Source organism: Marmota marmota, unplaced genomic scaffold (genome assembly GCF_001458135.2).
Source record: "Marmota marmota marmota unplaced genomic scaffold, marMar, whole genome shotgun sequence".
Taxonomy (NCBI): domain Eukaryota; kingdom Metazoa; phylum Chordata; class Mammalia; order Rodentia; family Sciuridae; genus Marmota; species Marmota marmota.
Genome location: NW_026000080.1, coordinates 2,076,813 through 2,100,918, shown reverse-complemented (window position 1 = coordinate 2,100,918; position 24,106 = coordinate 2,076,813). Strand labels below are relative to the sequence as shown.

Here is a 24,106-nt window from a genome sequence, read left to right as displayed (position 1 = left end):
CCTTTTTTTTTTTTTTTTTTTTTTTTTTTTTTACTGACAGTTTTAGAATCTAAAAACTGTTCAGGCTTCAAATTTGTTGCAAAAAAAAATCCCCTGTTGATGAACAGCAAATCATTCTGAACATACATGTCAAATTAACAGACTCCAAGTTTTATTATGTTTTTGTTCAGTTAGTTAGCATTTGCTTTTTACTGAAATTTTGGCCCCAGTGTTCTTAATACCATTTGAAAGGCTTGACTCCATAAATGTGTTCTCTTTTCTTTTCATTCTTGAGTTTACTCAGTAATAATTGAATTAGTACATTACATATTGTTATATCATAGGACAGCCATCTATCTTATCTAACAAAATCAGCCTAACTTACATATTTTGAGCACCTCTATCAGTGTAGATATGAATTTTTCTTGTTTGGCAGCACTAAGTCCTAATGAGAGGTAGTTTAAAAATTGACAGATTTAGGTCTAAGATATGAAGAATTGTAACTTCCTTATGTACAATTTTGGAGATGCAAGTTGCATACCTAGTACATATGCATTTAATTATATTTTTAGTGTCTAGGGATAGTTAACTTGATATCTTGCTGAATTTGTTTTTAAAATCTGCATGGTAACATAATTGTCAGTGTTCCTTCAGAATGTTTGCAATGCATTGATTGATAACTTAGTTGATTCCTCTCATCACAGTTGTTATGATTTGGATATAAGGTGTCCACCAAAATCTCTTGTGTGAGACAATGCAAGAACATTAGAGGTAAAGTGATTACATCATACATTAGAACATTAGAGGTAAAGTGATTACATCATAAGAGCTGTAACATGATGAGTGGATTAATCCACTGTATGAATTAACTGGGTGATAACTATAGACAGGTAGGGTGTGACTGAAGGAGGCAGGCAACTGGAGGCATGCCTTTGAGGTTTAGAGTTTGTTTCTGGCGAGTCTCTGTCTCTGTCCCTTCCTCTTTCTCTTTCTCTCTCTCCTGGGAGGACGTTTTTGAAGGCAATGCCTTAAAGTCGCACATCTTCCTCTAAGTTAAAATTTCTGGATTGGACTGATAAAATTTTGAATTTCTGCCATGAAATTGAAAGTTAAAATCAGTGAAAAGTAATTTAGCTCTTTTTCTCAGTGAGAATGAGGGGTTTCCCCCCTTCATTACTATATCTTGTTTTATCTCAGAAGTCAAAACTAAATGTGCCAACCCACTGGATAGAGCCACTTAAAAACAGGATGGCATAGCTTCCAGGAATCTTAGTTTATCTTTAGTGATATTTAATCTTGAGATCATTAATTCTTCACCTCCCATTAGAAACCTGGATGGGAAATCAGCTTTAAGGAAGGAAGAATAGTCTGATGCAACCTGTTGTCCAAATTATTTAGTCAGTTAATTAGTTATTTAATTCTTCACCCTTCTTGCTTTCTTTTGTCTCTTTTACATCCTTTCCCCTTTATTCCCTTTTCCCTTCTTTCAGCAGAATTCTCTTCTAAATAAAAATGTACAGAAACAGCACTATCGATTCTATTACATTGTGCCTGCCTCCCCTTCTTCCTCTCTTGTACTGGGGATTACACCCATGGGCACTCTACCACTGAGCTTCATCCCAGCCCTTTTTATTTTTTTGTTTTGAGGCAGGGTTTTACTAAGATGCTGAGGTTGGCCTTGAACTTGTGATCTCCTGCCTCAGGCTCCCAAATAGAGTTGCTGGGACTACAAGGCATGTGCCACCATGCTAGGCTACATTGTTCATATTATAAAATAATTTAACTTGTACATGATTGGTAAATAAGAGAATAGTGTCAGTATAATATGTAAAGTGGAATTAGTTTATAATGATATTTCCCAGAACCTCCAAGTTGCAACAGATATATGCAATTAAACATAATGTTGCAATGGAATGCTTACAGTATGTACACACACACACACACATCACCCCAATTCTACCATTTGGTTCTGCTTGGCCACATGATCTGTCTTCAGAATATTTATTCCCTGTGCTCCAGTTTTTGATCACTTTGCTCTTTTTTTCATAACTCGGTTATTCCTTACAACACTTTCTGTAAAGCACTCCTCACTTAAAAAAAAAAAAAAGAATGCATATTTATATAGTTAGCTAGATGTAAGGAGCATTCTCTCTCTCTCTCTCTCTCTCTCTCTCTCTCTCTCAATGTAACATTCCTCTGAATTCAACCTAAGTTTCAGAGGGAAAACAAGCTCCAAATCAGAATCTTTAAATATAGAATTTTATCAGTCTCTTCCCCCACAAAGATGTCTTAAAGATGAATGGTTATTTCTTCATTATAAAGTTAGAGAAATGGAAGTTCAAGGAGTAAATTTTATCTAAGGTTTTCCCATTCTTGACTCATTGACTAACAGCTTATCTTTTGTTCCCAAGGTAAAATGTGTAGCAGTGTGCATTTCTAGTTGAATTTGCCACTCATCTGTCATCTCCATATTCATTCTTCATTGCCTGCTGTAGGTAAATGGAGATGAACCCTTTAAATATTGTACCTTTGTCAGCTGGTGTTAAGTTTTATCAGGTAAGAATGCTACCACAGTGCTGTTGAAAAAGGAGGAAGCTTCTTTCCTAATTCTGGAGTTGCTCCTTCAGTACACAGTGAGCAGGACCAAGTAGCTTCCTACTACATCTTGTACTCTCCCACCCAACCACCAGTTTGTCGCAGAGTATCTCTGCTGCCTGTAGCACTTGTACAGTGTTTGGCTCCTGCAGCGCATGACAACTAGTAACACTTAGCAGCTAACAGCTTCTGAGTTGGGTGGGGTTTTTGTGATGTACTTGTAATGAGACATTTTCATGAACAGTTTGCCTTGACACCAGAGAGGGCAAATTTCTGGTAAGTTCTACTTGCACAAAACCGCAGCAACTTCTGTGTCATTTAAAGAACCATAGAAATGGTCTTTTCAGCAAAATCTTTCAGTCTTAGGGATTGTGGCTACTATTTATATCTGCTGTTTGTTTTTCATGTTCGTTAGAATTCTCTTTAATTCTTAGGAGTTAGTATTTTGTTACTTTAGTAATGTGTTTATTAATAATTCTTTATGTGGATTTCACCTGTTTAAATTGCTTTGTATTCTAATTCTTGATTGGACCTTGACTGGTATATTGTGAATTCATTAAATACGTGGAGTCTTATCCATGTAAGTTATTAATTAATGCCGAAGTCTGGCTGGGCACAATTCACGAGCCACTTGTCAAGCAGAAACAAACTTTAGTTTTAGAACACACACGCCGCACCACATGAGCTCTTCAGGAATTCCCTCAGAGCCCAACTGCCACCACTGGCTTCCCACGAGCCTCTCAACCCCCACTCCTCCTGCTCTTGAGGCCCATTGGCTGGGTCGCATGGGTGGAGCCAAAAGAGTCCCCCAATGAGCAGCTCCGTGGTCTGAAAGGGTGGGGAAACAGCCCAATGAGCATCACCTGAGCATCACCGCAGAGGAGCCAATTAGCTGGAAGTTTGCTGGGGCCCCTTCGGCTGTGGCTCTCAACATCTCCCCCTCTCTGTTTAAACAACAAGCATATGGCTTAGGGACGGTGCCTGCCTTAGGTTGTCCAATACTACATATGGTCCTTACCCGTCATCAGATGAGCTGACCTCAAGGCGTCAGCCTCCTGTCTTAAGTTGGTACCATTGCAATTGGATCTTACCCATCATTGACTACCGGTCCAGCATACAGTCACAATGGGGGGGTGAGGTTCCTTGCCTCACACCTCTGTTGGCCCCCAAATTTTAGCTGAACGACCATCACAAGCAGAAGGGAGGAGGATACACCAAGCCAATTGATGGCTCCTTTTGTAAACATTGTACCACCGATGACACCATCAGCAAAAATACCCTGGCACTACCACAAGTCGCTGTACCAACAGATAGTTCGCAGTGCATACAAATGATACATAGTCCAGGCAAATTCTGCAAGCAGTTCAGTGATGGCTATTGCAGAAGCTGTAGTTTGGTTTTATCTTTGTCTTCACTGGCACTGGGATGAAGATAGGAATTCTGGCAATAATGGCTAAAGAAAAAATTATGTAACATTTCAGCAGGCACTAAAAGAAAACAATTTTCTGAATAATTTACATGATCCTGAGCAGAATTATTAAATATAATGAAAAGGAAAGGTGAAAGTAAACAAACAGATCTGTTAACCTCCTTTTTTGTTCACATATTAAAACAATCCTCAACAGCTGTTTCCCCAATTTAAATTAAACCATTTAAATCACGTGAATAAAAAAAAAAATATTTGGATCCATTTTTTCATGAGCGCTCATCATATATGATATATGGACATACCCACATACAGACATACAACACAAAACACAAGTGTGCACACATAATACATACAACACATAATAGTAAAGGCCTTATAACTTTTTACAGGTGAAATCTCCATTGCAATGTTTAAAAACTCTATAGTCAAAAATAGAACTGATCAGCAAAACATTAACCTAGGTCTGTATGAGCTCAAAAAACAAAATAGAACTTAATGATGTGGGAAAGGGCAATAATAAAATAGATATTGAAAAAAAAAAGAATCCTGGTTTCATTAGCCTCCAGGTGTGGGAGAACCACTGTCGCATATGTAAGGATAGCCAAACTGGAGTTCTGGATATCAGCTGTTATGGATTTGAGCCAAATCATCTTCTTTTTGGTCTGTAGAAATCGCTTTATTTAATCTCTGGAATCCAAATCGGCTGCTGTTCTCCCTGTGGAAACACACAAACAGACCTCCAACTCCAGACAATCACTGGGTCAGGACCTTAGTTAATCTCTCTGGAATCCTAATTGGCTGCTGTTCTCCCTGTGGAAATACACAAACAGGCCATGGTGAGCCAATCAGCTGGAAGTTTGCTGGGGCCCCTTCGGCTGTGGCTCTCAACAAATTAACATTGATTTTTTTTTTTTTTTTTTTTTTTTTTTTTGAGGCTAGGGATATAGCTTAGTGGTAGAACATGTGCTTAGCCCTGGGTTCAGTCCCCAGCAACCCCTGACCCCAGTATTTCTTTAGATTAGCACAAGTCTGGAAAATATTTCAAAGTAATATAAGTTCAGAACTTAGAATTTCAGAAGTATTGTATGAAGACACAAAAGGTGTGACTCTACTCTGTATAACCAGAGGAATGAAAAATTGTGCTCCATTTGTGTACTATGAACTGAAATGTGTTCTGCTGTCATGTATAACAAATTAGAAAAAATAAATAAAAAGTAGAATAAAAAGAATTTCAAACGTATGCAGTCAATGACATGATCTTATATTATGTGGTTGATAAATTAGATACCCATCTACTGAGTTAAAAAGCCCTTTCTTATAATTTTATGAAGCAGATTGCAAGTATCATCACTCCATTTCCTGTGGGCAGAAATTGCAACTCTGAAGTTCAAAGGGTATTCCTTAATATCTTCTTGACCCATCAAATATTAAGTTCACTAGAACATATATCCTGTGTTCAGCTAAAACTAATGTGCAATGCCAGACTCTGTATGTTGAGGATATCTTACATATCACCTCTTCTCCCACCCCTGCTTCATTATAGTCTTGATTAACTTTGTGAAGTATCATTTTAATATTTTCTTTTTTTCCCTGAAAGCCACAGTACATTAAATTGAAGGCATTTATATTCTCATGTCACATTACCATCACTTTAGCTTACTAGAGAGTATTTTGTTTTTAGTGGTTGCAAATGTTGATTTCTTCTTTTCCAGTTTGCAAAACTATATGACAGGAAATCTGTAGCTAAATATCACTTTATGATTTCCATCTGTTCAAGTACAATAGTGTTTATGGCATAGTCCAGATTGCAGTGTTATAGAAATATCCTATTATAGCAGATAGAGTTTTAAATGATCATTGTACATTCTAATGAGAAAACATTTTTAAACAAGTACTTCACTTAATTTCAAAGCAGAGTAACTGAATACTACAATTTGATGACAGCATCTGCTCTTCACAGTGTATTTGTGCTGTCAACAATAAAAACTTTCTGACTCTCAGAGAGATCAACTTTCTCAAACGTAAACCAATAATGGAAGCTGGGCAAGCAGGGATTTTATTGTAAAATTCAGTTTGGATAGCCTTTTAAAATTTTTCAGAATATCTTCTGTTATTTTGTGTTTATGACTTCAAGGGTAGGGTTGAAGATGTTATTTTGGCCTTTTTATTATGTGCCAGTACAATGTTTGCTAAATTTTATTCTGAGAATAAGTTCTCATTTGCTGTTTAGGAAAAAAAAAAAGCCCCTTATCACAAGGTATGCTGGCCATTTCAAATCTTGTTGGCTCAGTACTTGAGGAGTAGGAAAAAAAGGTAAAAATGAAGTTCCCTGGAGTGTCATAAAGTATTGAGTAATTTCAGGGTTTTAGTTTCAACTATGTGCATTTGCCTCTCATAATCATATGTTGTTATTTTTCTGCTTCTTACTCTAGTAGATGCAATATGGACGTGAATGGGGAAGACCGTGTTTCTTACCATCAGTGCTCTACTGCACTCAGCTTACAGATTAGCACTATTTCCTGAATTTCAAACAGATTTTAGATATGATTCTTAATAAGTATTTGTATAGCCCACTCTATTTAGGTCTATGTCAGTTTGCTAGGGCTGCCATAAATAATACCAGGTACCTTACACCATAGAATTTTATGTTCTCTGTTCTGAAGGCTAGAAGTCTGACAACACGATCAGCATGGCTGATTTCTTCTGAAACCTTTTCCTCAAAATACATGAACCAAATTTATTTATTAACTATTAATCTATTGACAGATATTTAGGATGCTTATAATGGTTGCAATGCATAGCTTTGTAAATATGTCCCTTTGCATAAGTAGTTATTTATTTTTAGAATAACTAGAATTTGTAGGTAAAAGGGCATGTACATTTAAAATTTTATATGTATTCCCAGATTATTCTTCATAAAAATTATACCAGTTTAATCTGTTTTGCTGTAACACTAACTTTGAAACATGAACTGGTTACAGCACATTTGACACATTGGAAACAGTTGGAGCATAACACAAATTTTGTGTTTATGCTCGATTTTATCCCCAAGAAACTAGATAAATGCAAAAAAAATTGCACCTAGTACCCACTGAGCAGCGAAGGAATATACAAATCACACACAGATTAAACAACTACCTCAGTTTTCTTCCTGTGCTGTGCACCACACCCATTCATATTACTTTTAAGGCCCACTTTCAGAAGCAAACTTCAGGTCTTTTTCAAGGTAAAATACCATGTTTATTAAAATATTTATGTGCTTAACATGCTCTTATATTAAGTCAAAATCTGTCTCTGTGCTTTTTTATATTCATTAGTTCTATTTTCATTCTTTAGCACTTCCTAATGACAACTTTTCAACTGTTAAAAACAACATGCCTATTCATTGTCCTGTTCATTCCTTTCTCCAATTTCTTCAATGGCTTTTCATCAGTTATCTGTTAGGTTTATGTTCCAGCAGCACAACTCAAGAAAAGTTTAAATCAAAATCCAGAGACTATAGTCAAGCGCTAAATAGGCATGGGCGGGGGATCTCGTTGTTTGGGAAAAAACAGAAACACAAATGAATACCTTATTGACCCAATTATCCTCTAAAGCTTTTTTAGCTTATAGGCATATTAGTAGCTATTAACAATTGAAAGAACAGTGTCATAAAGACTTTTGATAGCAGTTGTGCATCAGATTAATCAAAGGAGGAAACGTGGCAAAATGGAGAGTTTAGAGGATCAAACAGATCTCAGTTTTCAAGTTGTGCCACTTGGGAACTATTATAAACTTTGACAAGAAACTTAACCTTTTTAATTTTCTTAACCAAGAAATGGGAATGATTAAATGTGTTTTATAGGATTGCTGCAACACCATATTATAGTAGGTCCTCAATAAATGGTGACAGTTGCTATTGAGATAGAGATATTTAGATAAAATTTTATAGTGTTTGGTTTCCAAGATCCATTCTAAAGCTGGTATGTTTTATTTCACCTATTGTTTTCTGTGAGATGTGTTCATGTTTGAACTGTACCATAACTAAAATATAATTTTGACTTGTGAGAAATTATCTAGTAAGTGACCCTACAATGTACTTATCAAACCTAATATATATTTTAGTAATTAAAAGATGTATTTTGTAGTTAAATATGTAAGATTAAATAGCTACCTGTATCACTGGAGATATGGCCAGGGTTAAATCAGTTAGGCACATTTACTATGTGTTTCATCAAGAGAATATGATATAGAGAGTTGGCTACATAAATGTTGGAGAGTTGAATTAGCAAAGTGAAAGCACTAAGGTAACTGAGTGATGATAACTGCTGAAAGCAGCTGCTGCTTCTGTACTGGAGAAACAGAAAGGAGCAGGGGTTGTAGAACTAAGGCCCATTGAACTGAGGATATGGTGCTATCTGGCTGCTGTTGTTATGTCTAAAAAATTGTGATGAACCAATATTTGCTGCTATCAGCAAAGCATTGTTTTGCTTTGATAGGAAACAAGAGGGAGTTTCTCATGTTTTCTAGTCTCCCCCTAGTGTTCCTTACTGGCAGAATCTTGCATAGAGTCAGGTGACAAACAAGAAATCTAGTTTGCAGATACACAGCCCTAGGATCACAAAATAGGGTATGGGAAGGTGTGACTCTGAAATAAGACATAATTGTTTGAGAAATGGAATGGAGACCTGAGACCTTTGTGTGGAATATATTATATTTTCAAGACCTAATTTATATATATATTTTTCATGTAGACAGTTTATGTTTTGAAATCCTTTTTTCTCTAGAAGGAACTTACCTGTACATATATTTTCTATCAATATTTTAATGTGTGTTCTTTTTATAAAGGATGATTGAATTCATTAACAGTTCTACAATTTGCTCCCCATGCTGAAACTTAAAAATTTGTTTTAAAACTTCATGAATCTCTAGGAATTCCTTTTCTTCTTTATTGTATTCTTCCTAGAATTATGATTTGCATAATATAACATGAATTAAAAATTAAATCTGAGGGCTAGGATTGTGGCTCAGTTGTAGAGCACTTGCTTAGCATGTGTGAAGTACTGGGTTTGATTCTCAGCACCACATATAAATCAATTAAAAATAAAGGTCCATCAACAATTAAAAAAAAGTTTAAAAAATTAAACATGAAATATGAATTCATTTTTACAATCACAAGCTTATCATTTGAGTAAAATTACTAGTGTGGTTTTTAGTTTCTTGAAGTTAGAGTAGGGTGGACTTGTAGAGATAAGGCTGCATCTGTGATTTTAAAAGATAATATATTAAAAAAAGATCTGTTCTTATTTTCTTACAAAAGTGAGCCAATAGACTACAGTCACATTTTTTGATTAGGAATAGTTTGGTGTTTTTGAAGGAAGTAATTCTTTTTTCAAATACTAGTATTCACAGCAAATGTACTAATATTACCTATGACAGGCCCACAATTCTGTTATGACTATTAGTTACACAGTTTCCAGTCTACATCCATTGCTTATTTGGTTCTTGCTTTCACTGAGATATGTTTGTGTGTTCTAATGAAGAAATCTTGTATTTGTTCAAAAAGCATGCATGTAACATTTGTAAAAGTATGGTAAGACTATACTTTGGTGAATTATGTCACATAGCATATGTTAAATAGAATGGTAAATAGAATTGTTAAATAAATGTTAGTGAAATTTAAAGTCAACTTGTTTTTCTGGTTTATATTTTATATAATATATATTATGTAATTGTCTGAAACAGAACTCAACATGTAGAAGTAATTTTCTTCATGTTTTTAGCCAGTAATAAAGATGGGTAATGGTCAGTTACCTAACACTAGTTGAGCATAGGTTTTTTTTGGGGGGGGGGATACAATTGGTGTACCAATGTCAGTTTTCAAACACTGCAGCTCCCTTTGTTAACCCGTTCTCTGTCCAGCTGTATTTATTCTTGTGAGTTGCTTCTACATCCTTAGTTTAGTGTCTACTTTCTTTTATCATTTGTGTAAACTATTTTGATTAATGCCCTAGCTTGGTGTGCTGGAGGGTCATAAGATAAGAGCTACAATTAAGTCATTTTACTACCTATTGGTAGGAGGAATATGCTTGAAAATGATAGGAAAGAGGCATAATTTTAGTTAGCTGAGAACTCATAGCATTTAGAGCTCAGGACATTCTTTCCTAGCTGAGGGTGTGTCCTAGAGGTAGATCAAAATAGGTGAGGATACAGTTTGAAAAAGTGTATTTAACCTTATAGCATAATTTTATACTGGGAAATGAAAATTTAAAAAATTTGAGAATGCATTGCTATAAGTTTAGTTTAGTTACCCTCAGCCTCTGTGACCAAATTGTTAAACTGAAAATTCCAGGAATAAACAATTCATAAATTTTAAATTTTAAATTGCACACTGTTCTGAGTAACATTACAAAATCTCACATTGTCCCACCCCATCCCACTGAGATGTTACCGAACTGTGCTATCTATGCTACCTAACCGTTAGTTATTTGGCAGCCATCTTGATTATGACATCAGCTGTCTTGGTATTGAAATGCTTGTATTCAAGTAACCCATATTTTACTTAATAATGGCCCCAAAGTTCAACATTAATGATTCTGGCAGTTCAAATATGCCAGAGAGAAGCCATAAAGCATTTATTTTAAATGAAAAGTTGAAGGTTCTCAATAAGGAAAGAAAAAGAAAAGAAAAAAGAAAACCTGTATACTAAGATTGCCAAGATCTACATTAAAAACAATCTTCTATCTGAAATCATGAAGAAGGAAATTAATCTTATGTAAGCAATATAATCAAAAGTGAATGGAGTCTGTTATTTTATTTTCACACCCTAAAAACTGAGAATAAATTGTTTAGTTCTCCATGTCTTGGTGTTCCTATTTATGGAATGAGATAGGACAAGATCAGTGGGAATACTTATGCCCCAGTCCAACCTCAGATCAATTAAACCAGCGTCTCTGGAGGTGAAGTCCAGATGTTCACATTTTCTAAAGTTTTCCAGGTGGTTCTAATGTGGGAAGCAAAGATTGAGAACCACTAAATTATATGACAGTGCTACTCAAAGTGTTGTCTGTGAACTTCCTGCTAATCCACAAAAAGTGTTTATTATTATACCGCAAGGACATATGTATATTGTGGCAGAATATAAATCAAAGCACTAGTGTACTGTTAAATTTGGTTGATCCTTCCATCCCCGCCCGCTTTTGGTAGTAAGACCATTGATTGATTATGTCCCAGCACTGTTGCTCAATTTGTTTTGTTAATGGGGATTAAACTCATGGGTGCTTAATCACTGAGCCACATTCCTATTCCCAGCCCTTTTTATTTTTTTATTTTGAAACAAGGTCTCACTAAATTGCTAAGGCTGGCCTCAAACTTGTGATCCTCTTGCCTCAGCCTCCCACATCACTGGGATTACAGGTGTGTGCCACCACTTCCAGCTCAATTTAAGTTTTTTAAGTGTCCTATATATGAGATGCTGGGACATCATGGGTTAAGGAGGTGGTGAATTTAATTGTTACATTCTGGCAAAAGCTCTTTATTTGGTTTTAGACCAGAACTTGAAGTAGTACTTCTCTAAGATTATTTCCTGGATTTTAAATTCTTAAATTCTGTGTGTGGATATTTAATATATGGTTGTTTAAAACTTGATCTAGAGAGCGCACTTGCAGTACCAATTTATATTATAATGAAAGAATGTCATTTAGATAATGAAAATGGCAAAAAATTGAAAGATTAAAAATGTTGGATTTTTTTTTTTTTTTTTAAGAGAGGGAATACTGTTTTAAAACCCTTCAGAGAAATGGACAGCTTGGGTTTGTGACAACACATTCATGTTTTAAAGCATAGGCCAGTAATTGTATGTGAGAGCATATAATACTACATACAGATTAATTGATCAGACCAAACTTTTCAATGTTCAAATCAGAATAAGCTTCCCTATAAAAGCAGCACCTTTGTGACATATTTTAACTTTAGTATTCCTCTCCTTCTTTCTCATCCTCTCCTTCAGCAGAATCTACATCAATCACATAATCTTTTTCTTGGGCAACCATGTCCTCAAAGGCCTCAAAAAACTTTTTCCTCCATCCCCTCACCCACCTACCAGTGAACAAGGCATGCTTGGCATACATCAGGTCAAACTTGTGATCCAGGTGAGCCCAGGCCTTAGCAGTGGCTGTGATGTTACTCAGCACACTGTTCTATGGCCAGGTCTCCACCAGGCACCACAGTGGGAGACTGGTAATTAATGCCAACCTTGAAGCCAGTGTAGCACCAGTCCACAAACTGGATACACTTGATTTTGATGGTGGCAATGGCTGCATTGACATCTTTGGGGACCATATCACCGCAGTTCAACAGACAGCAAGTCACATTTTACCATCTGGTTGGCTGGCTCAAAGCAAGCATTGGAGATCTCTGCTGCTGAAAGCTGTTCATGGTAATCTTTCTCAGCAGAGATAACAGGAGCATATGTGGCCAGAGGGAAGTGGATACGGGGATAGGGTGCTAGGTTGGTCTGAATTCTGTCAGGTCAACATTTGGGGCTCCATCAAATCTGAGGGAAGCAGTGATAGATGACACAATTGACCTATCAATCTATTCAGGTTGGGCACACAGTGTCAAGGTTTCTGTGATAGATGTCATAGATGGCCTCGTTATCTATCATGAAAGCACAATCAGAGTGCTCTAGGATAATGTGGGTGGTGAGGACGGAGTTGTAAGGCTCAACTACAGCTGTGGAAACCTGGGGGACTGGGTAAGTGGAGAATTCCAGCTTGGACTTATTCCATCAGCAGAGAGGTGAACCCAGAACCAGTTTCCCCACCAAAGCTGTGGAAAACCAAGAATCCCTCAAGGCTTGTGCAGTGGTCAGCCACTTTATGAATTCAGTCCAAGACAAGGTCAATGCTCTCCTTGCTGATGGTGTAGTGGCCTTGTGCATAGTTATTGGTATTATCTTCCTTGCCTGTGATGAGCTGTTCAGCGTGGAAAAGCTGACAGTAGATCCCAGTGTGAACTTCATCCATGACACTGGGTTCCAGGTTTACAGACACTGCTTGTTGCACCTGTCTTGCTAAAGAAGGTGTTGAAGGAGTCATCTCTTTCCCCAATGGTCTTGTCACTTGGCATCTGGCCATCAGGCTGGATGCCATGTTCCAGGCAGTAGAGCTCCCAACATGCGTTGCCAATCTGGACACCAGCCTCACCAATGTAGGTGGAGATGCACTCACACATGGTTGCTGCTTTGTGGTTGCAGGGTGAACGGTGGAGAGGAGAGAAGTTGTTGCTTCTTACAGTGGGACTCTTAGGCAGTTGTTATAAGAGAACTTCCTGGATGATTATTTTTTAAAGAACAAATGGATAGTTTCTAAAATGGAACATGTTCCATGCTACCACCAAATTATCAGTAATATTGTATGGTATAATTTCCTGGCACTGGCCAATGCACCATTTTTTCTAAATTGTTGCAAGAGATATTTGAATTACACATGATTAACTATTAATAATTGCAAAGCAGTTTTAAAATGTAGAATATTTTGTGTGATATTTAATAGAATCCAATAGCGATAAGTAAAGACAATTCTTATTAATAGGCATTATTTTGCAAATAACTTAAATCATACCAAAAGGATGGTACATGAATAGACAGAGAATACCAGACTCATGAGAAGTTTTGCCTGTGACAGAAAAACATTTTAAAGTGATAGTATATTGTGAAACTTTTAGTTTGTAAACTCTTTTGTATTTGAAGTTAGTAGTATCAAAAATAGTATTGGGTGAAAAGTAATCTATTTTGGAATTGTAGTATATTAATTCTCTTTACCAAACTGTATAATTTTGTTAAAGGTCAAAATGGACTTGAATATTAAAATGCTAATTTAATTGAAAGTCCATTCTAAACCTCCCACTAACTTTTAAAATAAATTTAAGGTCATCTTCAAAACTTTTTTCTCTGGTTATTATGATAGTTTATAGATTATTATAGGAAATTACTTACTTTAATGATCCTAGGGAAAGTGTTTATAAATTATTCTGGGTTGGTAATGACAGCTCTTCACTATCAGAGGTTAACTCAAAGTCATCTGGATTCTTTTTATCCATGGTCCTGCTTGTTTATCTTCATTGAGTTCTTATTAATAAAAATGCATTTTTCCCTTTTATCACTTTTTAAAAAAATCAGTGATTTAAACAGTGAAGATAAACTATAAAATGTATATAGGAAAGACCAGTGTAATTACAAGTTTTGAATAGGGTTAACCACTACGGATTTTTTTTGGATGAACACCTGGCTGTGATTAACTGACCTTTGTAAGAAATAGTTTTCTTCCTTTCAGTTGACTTATACCCAGTTTTTGTCTAATTCATTTAATGCATTGTAATCCCATCTTCTAATCATAGGGGCCTCTGGATTGAAAAATAATAATAAATGACATTGTTCAGATGTTTTAATAAATTGTATTTGGGATTATACATTTATGAATTATTATGGCTATTATCAGAATATATACAAATAGAATAGTAAAATGGACCCCTTACATATTTATTACCAAATTATCAGTTTGTCAACTTACATCTGTCCTTATTTCATCTGTACCTTTTCCACTGCAGCATATCTCAGATAACATGTTATATTCATAAATATTTTTCAAGGGAATTGAATTTTAGTTGGTAACTACAATGGACAATGTCTAAAAACCCCATAGGATGCTTAGAAGTTCTAGGTAATCGAGAATCTTTGCTAAAAAGTAGTTAAGAATTTTCTCTTGGAGTGCAAAGATTGTATCACATAGTAACTATGTTACTAGGATCTTGTGTAGTGTATGAATGCCCTCATAGCAGCTCTATAGTAAGGCACTGAAATTATCTTTTATTCTTCAGTGCAAGTTTTTATTTAAACCGTAATTTTTTAGCTTGTATAATGTTTTGACTTGTGTTAACTGAATTTATAATTCAGCAATTATGAACTTAATAATAAGAGACAAATGGAGAAAAATAAGATTTATGGGTTTACCAATTGAGATACAACCATTAGATTGTATTATCTAATAGAGATATTTTTGCAGATATGCAAAGATTATTAATTTTCAAACATAAAGAAGTAGTAGTGATGAATCTTAAGTGTATCTTTAAAATGAGTAAACCATTTGCCCCTTAAATTCGTTTCAGTGTATTCAACAAAAATGGAATTAGTGTTGAGAATGGTTTTGAGATACCAGTGAGGAGGGTCATGGTCAATATTCCATGATAAGTGAAAATGTAAACTCTTATGTTGAAAATGCTAATCTTACAAAGAAATAGCAAATGTGCAGTATGTACATGAAGAATTTTTATTCTAGAGCACTTGAGATTTTTTTCGTGTTCTTTAGTTTTTGGTGTTTTTGTTTTGTTTTGTTTCGTTTTTTTGTCTGTGGCCACCAGGATAACAACTATGAATGGTTTTTCTAAATTCCAAAGGGGAGAAGATTAACAATGGATTGATAATTTTATCATTTAAGCTTTAGTGATTCTTTTCATCAGATTTAAATTGTTCACTAAAATTCTGTGTTAGAAATGTGCTCATAAATGCTACATTTTAAAAAATGCAATATACTTTGTCACCTTGTAGAATGAATCTCTTAGAGGTCAGAGTCACATTTTGAAAGAATCTTAAGGTTTCAAAATCCTTCAAATTCTGTCACTCAAAAAGCTTTTACAGTATTAATAAGTGTATGTACTCAGCATCCTTCTAAAAGACTATTGAAAGGGTCAGTGATTCTTATAAAATTAATAAGGCAGATATATCATTGTGGTATACTGAACTACAAATGTGTCTCCAAATATGCCCACATCCTAATTCCCAAAACATGTGAGTATGTTAATTTATATGGCAAAAGGAGTTTTACAGATGGGATAAAATTAAGGATGTTGAGCTAGGGGGAGATTGTTCTGAATTATGTAGGTGATCTCAATATAATCCTAAAAGGGGAGTCAGGAGAAACTGAAAAAAAGGATGTGATGACAGAAGCAGGGGTTATAGTCAGAGAGATACTTGAAGATGCTCTATTGCTTCCTTTGAAGTTGGAGAAAGAGGCCATCACCCAAGGAAAGCAGATAGCCAGCCTCAGAAGCTAGAAAAGGGTGTCTAGGGAGTAGATTTTCTTTTAGATCCTCCAGAAGAAACACAACCTTTTCCAGCACCTTGATTGTAGGACTTCTGAGCTTCAAAACCATAGATTATAAATTTATATTCCGATAAGCTATTAATTTTGTGGTAATTTGTTATAGCAGCAATAGGAAAATGATGGTACATCCATATCATTAAGTGCTGAACTGCTTTAAAATGGAACATGGAAAGTCTTTATGTTTTGATATAGTAAGATCTTGACAGTTGGTAAGTTTAAAAAATAAAGGCAGCATGAAGAAAAAAATATACTATTCTAATATTTGTGCAAAAAAAGAGGAAAATAGTTGTTTCTTTTATTTCTTACGCATGCTATAATGCATAAAATGATATCTGAAGGGTTAACTAATAATAGTGGTTAAGTAATGTGGAGCTTGGGAATTGGGCAAATTAATATACCCTTATAAAAATACTTCTTTAGTGGTGGTGCTGTAGGCCAGTGGTAGACCCCTTTCTTAGTATTTCTTAGTATTTTGTGAGACCCAAGGTTTGATCCCTAGTATTAAGGGGGAAAAAAAAAAAAGTGAAATCAAAAAACAAACCCAACAGACATTAGACTAGTCTATGGTACCATTTTGTAAATGGCTCTAACTAAGCCTTTAGATTAAACCATTTTATGAGACCATATTATGTTTAAAGTGCCTTATACTTTGACTTCATGGGCAACAAAATTTTTTTATTCTAAATTTACTTGTAAAACAGGAATCATTAATTGGAATTATTATTTCCCTAAAGAACCAACTGACAAGAGATATATTGTTTTATTTATTTATTTATTTATAGATTCAACCAAATCTGTTTTATTAATGCTCATCACACTTCAGATATGCATCCTAATTCTAAGTCCTAACTGAGTCTACACCCAAGGGTCCCATACTCACCTATGACATGTCTTAAGTCCGGGTTGCTGGGACTCCATCTGCTGGAGGAAGTCTGGCACAGGGGGGCAAACAGCAATGGAAGTCTCAGTCTCTCTGTCCAGGTCCTGTTAGTCCCGCTGGTGTCCAAATTCTGGGTTTTTAAGTCCTAGCTTGGTTGTGTTTACAGCTGATAACTGGTTAAAGCCTGGGTTGTACACCCAGGGTGTAGACTCTTGTATCACTAACTTAAGTCTGTCTAAGTTCTGCAGTCTATCTGAGTTCTGGAGTTCACATTATGGGCACATTGCTTATAGTCATTCACTATTTAATCAACACACATTTCACTAATCAATACACTCAACATCTGTAACATTCCTGGTATTCAGATCAAGTGTTCCCCCAAAGCTCATTGTAATGCGATAGAGGGATCACAGGGAAGATCATTGGGATATAAGAGTGAATTCAGCCCTGATGGGATTAACTGAGTGGTGGCTGAAGGCTAGGGAGTGTGGCTTGAGGAAGTGGGAATTAGGGCATGGCTTTGGTTATATATTTGTATCTGGCAAGTGGAGTCTCTCTCTGCTTTCTGATCACCCTGTGAACCACTTCCCTTTGCCACACTCTTCTGCCATGATGTCCTGCTTCACCTTGAGCCCCAAGGAATGGAGCCTTCTGTCTGTGGACTAAGACCTCAGAAACTGTGAGCCCTCAGATAAACTTTTCCTCCTCTACAGTTGTTCAGGTTGGACCCTTTAGTCACAGCAGTGAAAAAGCTGACTAAAACAGCACCTCTGCCTACTGGGGCATTGAGGGGACTTGAGGTGGGTCTTCATCTCCAGTGGGAGAGGTGGCCTCAGCCACAGCGTGTCTCTGGGCCACTGAACTGCTCCAGGCCACATGACCCACCCTGGGCCCCTCGGAGCACACTGGATGCTGACCCACCACAGGGGCAGAGAGGGTAGACCACCCCAGCGAAAGAGGAGGTGGCTGAAGTGGTACTCCACCAGCCTCCTCTAGGGCAGGGAAGCTGAAAAATCTCTTTAGCAATGACCAAGGCTCCTCTGTCCCCAAGGATAGTATAGGCTCACTGGGCAGGATGACCAGTAGAGGAAGGGGCTCACTCAGATTGGGCAGCATAGGGAGGGGCTCACCCAGGCAGGGGCAGCAAAGGGAAGGGGGTCACCCAGGCAAGGATGTCAGAGGGAATGGCTCACCCAGGCTGGGTCAGCAGGGAAAGGGGCTTACCCAGGCTCGGGCAGCAGGGAGAGGGGCTCTCCCAGGCAGGAATGGAAGAGGCACTCACCCAGCTGTAATTTTTAAATGTGGCAATATTTTCATAGGGAGCCGTCTTAGATGAACTGTTACCATTTTTGTTATCTGTATTATTTTTATCTTATTGTTTTACTAGAATGCTAACTTAGGAAGTCAGTACTTAGGCATCAGACATGAAATGACATTGCATGTTTCTGTCTTAGCATTAATACATAAGGTATGTTTTTAAACTCCTTTTAAAAATTCCACGGTATAGGTAATTTTTTTTAACTGTTCTCCTTTGAAGTGGGAAGTGCTTTTATTATAACTGCCACAGGTTGTTACAATTTTCTAGTTGGTTTGCTTTGTTTTTTCTGAGAAGGTGCTCATGTAGATTTTAATAAACTGAGAATTCTCCCATTAGAATGAGGGAGAATTATTATGGAAGATCTCTCTTTTAAAATGTAGTTTTTATTGCCTGTGGCATCTTAATCAGGAATCCAATTTTTAGCTCATTTTAATCCCTATTATCTTTCCTATTTATCAGTTCATGAAGAAAGAAATACTTCTTGGTAGAAATGACTACTTCTTTTGTACAATATCATAGGGAGACATCAACATCTGTATGTATGGATTCTATAATTTTAAAAGCCTGTGCCAAGTGCAACTATTTTAAATAACAATGTTTTCAAACAATATAGGAGCACTAGCCTGTTTGTAAAGTTAAGGGGAAAAGACAGGAAATAAATGTATTTATATTGTCACAAATTGACGTTTTAATACAAGCATAGAAAAAACGGTAAAGAAATATTCCCAGATATATACTTTGGTTATATTTGAATGGTAAGATTATATGTTATTTCCCTTTTCTTTCTGATATTGTTGATCCATCCTTTTATGGAGTACATTTGTTTTTATGATAGAAGGAAAAAATGAACTTAAAAGGCCCTGGGAACCCATCTTATTCTTTGGTGAAGCCCTATTTTAATGAGTTGATGCATATGAGAATTGTAGTTTCAATATTTGTATAACTGTGCATTCAGTAATGCACATATCAAAAATCAAAAAAATTGTTTTCTTGAAATTGGGTCTACTTATGGGAGTTTCACATTTTGTTTTATAAAAAGACTATAATACTTATTTTGTATTTTCTAATTTCCACATTTTGTTTTATAAAGAATATTTATAATACTTATTTTGTGTTTTCTAATTTAGGTTTCTTTGAAGTAAAGCAAAAATGTAAGGCCTTTGCGAAACAATGTAGTTCTCTAGATTTTTCCTTCAAGTATTTTGCAACTGCCTTATCATTATCTGACTTTAGACCAGTATGTACTAGGTCTTTCTGGAGAATTCAGTTTGGATTTCATGGAAGCAGCAGCCCTCTTACTTTGAGTTCACACATTATTGATTTATGCAATAACAATAATAAGATAAACTTGCCATAAATTAGTTTGGAAACAATCAACTAGAATGAAACTAGGAACTTAGCTTATTTTTATATATATTATATAGCATATATACTTTTTGGAAAAGGAAGGGTCTACTTTAACTCAGCATTATGATTTTAAGACTCTTTCATTGTGTGTGTATGTGTGTGTGTGTCTCTCTCTCTATATGTATGTGTTTATCAATAGTTTTTGTATTATTTAGCAGTAATTCATCGTATGAATATAGTATCATTTGTTTAGTCATTTACTGGTTGATGGGCATGAAAGTTGTTTCTCATTTGGGGCTGTTAAAGAGGTAGTGAACATTTGAGCCCAAGAGTTTGTATTGATGTATGCTTTTATTTCTCTTGAGTAAATCCCTAGGTATGGACAGACTAGATTGTATAGTTAAATGAATATTTAACTTTTAAATAAAATTACAAAACGTTTTTCTAAAGTGGTTGTCCCATTTTCTATACCCACAAGCAGTTCATGAGAATTCAAGTTATTTTATATCCTTGACAAGACTTGATATGATCAAGTCTTTAATTTCAACCATTCTGTTAAGTTTATATGATATGTCATTATGGTTTCAATTTTCTTTTCCCTAATGACTAGCTATGTTGAACATCTTCTCACATTATTATCTGCATCTCTCTCTTTGAGGACAATGTTCAAATCTTTTGTCCATTTAAAAAAGTTAGAGGCTTCCTGGTTGCTTTGCTCTGAGCTGCTTTCCTTCACCATGATGTTCTGCCTCACCTTGGGCCCAGAGCTATGAAATTGACTGACTGTGGAATAAACCTGTGAAACCATGAGCCCAGGTAAAGTTTTCCTCCTCTATGTTGTTCTTGTCCACAGCAATGCAAAAGCAGACTAAAGCAGAAATTGGTACTGAGAAATGGGGTCATTGTGGTGACTAATCTGACTATGTGGTTCGAAAGCTTTTGAAGCTGGTTTGTATGGAGATAAATTTTTGAAAAGTTTAGATATGCAGACTGGAAAACCTTTAGAATGTTGTTATCAGAGCTTAATGGGCAATTCTGGTGGGACTCAGAAGACCAGAATGTCAGTAGGACAGTCAGTAAAGACTGGGCTCATAAGGTTTCAAAGTAGGATTCTCTTGGAAATTAGAATAGAAACCATTCATGTTATATTCTGGCAAAGAAGTTGTCTACATTTTGCCCATGTTCTGAAACTTTTTGTGAGGCTCAATGTAAAGGAGATGTACTAATTATTCTAGTGGAAAAAATTTCAAGGCAGCATAGCATTTAGGTGTCAGCATGGATATTGCTGATGGCTTCTATCCAAGTTTTCTCTGATAATCAGGCACAGAAAGCAGATGGAAATATTTGAAAATCTTGTAGTTTTGTCAGAAAAATGTGAATAAAACTGGGGCTAAGGAGGTTGTGGTCGCTAAAGACATTATGGCCACTAAAGAGATGCTGAGTATACTGTGCAAAGATAGTTTCAGGAAATCTCAGGGATTGATTGGCAAGACCACACTCATCTCAGGCTCAAAGGATGTAAAAGTAAAAATTCCTTTGAGAAGAGGCCATGGGAGCACCCTGCTTGCCCAGACAGACCTAGGAAGTTTTTTTCAGCATGCTCAGCCACCCAGGCATTGAGAGGCTGCTGCAGTTGAGGTCCCATGAGGCTTGGTTTAAGACAGTGGCAGACCTTGGCAGCAATCTCATAGTGCTGGTTCTATAGGAATATAGGATGCTAGAATTGAAGGGTCATGGAGGCTTCCACAGAAATTTCAAAGGAAGGCCTGAGAAACTAGGCAAAGTGTAGCAGGGTCAGAGTCCCTGCAAGCTGTTCCTGAGAGGGTGATGCCTGAAGATGTGAGAAGGAAGCTGAAGCTACAGTAGTGACCCCTGAGATTAAGAGATGCCAATAAAGGGGATGTCTCCCGAGGAAAGCTATGGGAATCAAGCAGCAACAAGCCAAGAGAGTCCTTGTGCGCTGCAACCAGCAAAGCCATAGGAGCAGAGAGCTACACAAACCCTTTAGAGAGAAAATCATGATGCCAGATGTCCCAGATGCTGGGTGTGGAACTACATGGCTTCTTTGCCCAGCTGGATTTCCATCTTGCTTTGGTCTCATCCCTTCTTTTTATGTCCTTATTTCTCTCTTTTGGAATGGAAATGTTTACTGTATGCTGTTACATTTTTGATATATATAACTTGCTTTTGATCTTTACTCTCATAGCTAAGAGTTTGCCTTGAGTTCTAGATGAGATTATGGACTTGGACTTTTGGGCAATGTTGGAAATGTTAAGACTATGAGAATGCTTGATAATGGACTAAATGATTTTGCATTGTGAGACGGACATGAGATTTGGGGGGCAAGAGACAGAATGTTACGGTTTAGATACGAGGTATCTCCCAGAAGTTAATGTGTTAGATAATGCAAGAATTTTCAGAGGTAAAATGATTAGATTATGAGAGGTGTAAGTTACTCAGTAGATTGAGCTACTTACATGGATTAAGTGGCAGTAACTATAGGCAGGTAGGATGTGGCTGGAGGAAGTAAGTCACTGATAGTGTGACTTTGGGGTTTATATTTTATCTTTGGTGAGCAGAGCTCTTTCTTTCCTGGTTGCCATGTCCTGAGCTGCTTTCCTCCACCATGCCCTTCTGCCATAATGTTCTGCCTCCCTTTGGCCCAGAGTGATGGAGGTGGCTGACTGTAGACTTGACACTGAAATCACAGCCAAAATAACTTTTCATCCTCTTAAAAAAAAATTTAAGTTGGTGGTTTTCTTATTATTTAATTGTAAAATACAAATATTCTTTTGCTGTTATACAAATCTTTTGTTGGTAATACATCATGCACAGTTTTCTCCCAGTCTGTGGCTTTCTTTTCATATTTATATTTTAATTTTGGTGCAGTGCAGTACACTGATGTTTGCTTTTATAGTAATTGATTGTTTTGTCATGCTCATGATGCCTTTGCCAAACCCAGTGTTACCGAGATTGTTTCTTTTGGAAGTTTTAAAATTTTAGCCCTTAATTTACATCCATGATTAATTTTGAATTTGATTTTTTTATATGGGTGAAATAAGAATAAAAATTCCTCTAAAAAAAAAACACATGGCTATCCAATTCCTATACTTTCTGTTGAGTGGACTATTGTATCCTCCATTGATCTGTCTTGCCAATTTCCTCTAATATTGATTATGTGTGTATAGTTGTATTTCTGGATCCACTTGTCTGTTCCATTGATTTAGGTGGTCTTTGTGCCAGTACCACATGATCTTGTCTACTGTATCTTAATAATGTCTTGAAAGAAATGGAGCAAGTCTTCCAATTTTGTTCTTTTACTTCAAAATGTTTTTCCTATTCTATGTTTTTTGAATATGTCTGTGTTAAGTTTTAGATTCAGGCAATTTATACCAAAAAGCTTGTTGGGATTTTCATAGGGATTGCATAGCATTTATATATAAGTTTGGGAAGAATTAATGTCTTAATAATAGTATTTAACCATGAACATCACTTCTTTATCTATTTAAGTCTTAATTTTCTAAGTAATGTTTCATCATTTTTTACTATATTACTTTATATATCTTATTGCAAGTGTATTTTTTCATATTATTTTGCATGGTATTTTAAATGTTAATTACTGTTATCTGTTTTTAATACACAAAAATACAGTTGATCTATATATTGATTTTTGTGTCCATGAGGGATATAAACTCTCATAAATTCCCATCTTTTTTTTTTTTTTTTGGTAGATTTCTTAGGAATTTTTACATGATCATTCTGTCTTGGATAAAAAACAGTTTTACTTCTTGCTGTCTAATCTGTGTGCCTTTCTTTCTTTATTTTTCTTGCCTAATTTCATGGGATAGAACTTCCATGACAGGGTTGCATAAAAGTGGTGAGATATGGATATCTTGCTTTATTCATAGTCTTAGGGTGAAAACATCCAGTTGTTTTTAGTACAATATGATGTTATCTGTAGGTTTTCCAAAAATATTCTTTCATCAGGTTGAGGACATTCTCTTTTATTCCTAGTTCTCTGATTTTTTTTTTATCATGAATAGAATTAAGATTTTATTTATCTAATGTTAAAGCAGCCTTGTATTCCTGGTGTAAACTATATGGGTATGGTCATAGACTTTTATACATTATTGTATTTACTTCACTAAATTTTTGTTAATTTTGCCTTCATGTTCATATGGGATCTGATTTCTAATTTTCCTGTAATGTCTATCTGATTTGATCATCAGAATAGTGCTAGCTTCAGATAATTAGAAGATAAATGTTCTCTCTTATTCACTATTCTTCAAGAGTTTATTTTGAATTGATATTTTTCTTCAGCATTTGGTAGGATTTTTCTGGTAAAACCATCTTGATCTGTGGGAAAGTTTTGTTTGTTGGTTGGATTTTTGGTTTTCTATGGGATGATTTTTATCTAT

The 24,106-nt window shown here is 35.9% G+C and overlaps 1 protein-coding gene and 1 pseudogene across 2 annotated transcripts in view; one reads left to right on the top strand and one right to left on the bottom strand.

Annotated features, from left to right (window-relative positions):
* Positions 1-24,106, top strand: part of Hs2st1 (heparan sulfate 2-O-sulfotransferase 1) — a 170,886-nt gene that overhangs the window by 74,443 nt on the left and 72,337 nt on the right. The gene's annotated exons all lie outside the window — the stretch shown is intronic.
* On the bottom strand, positions 11,049-13,216 carry LOC107158265 (annotated as a pseudogene).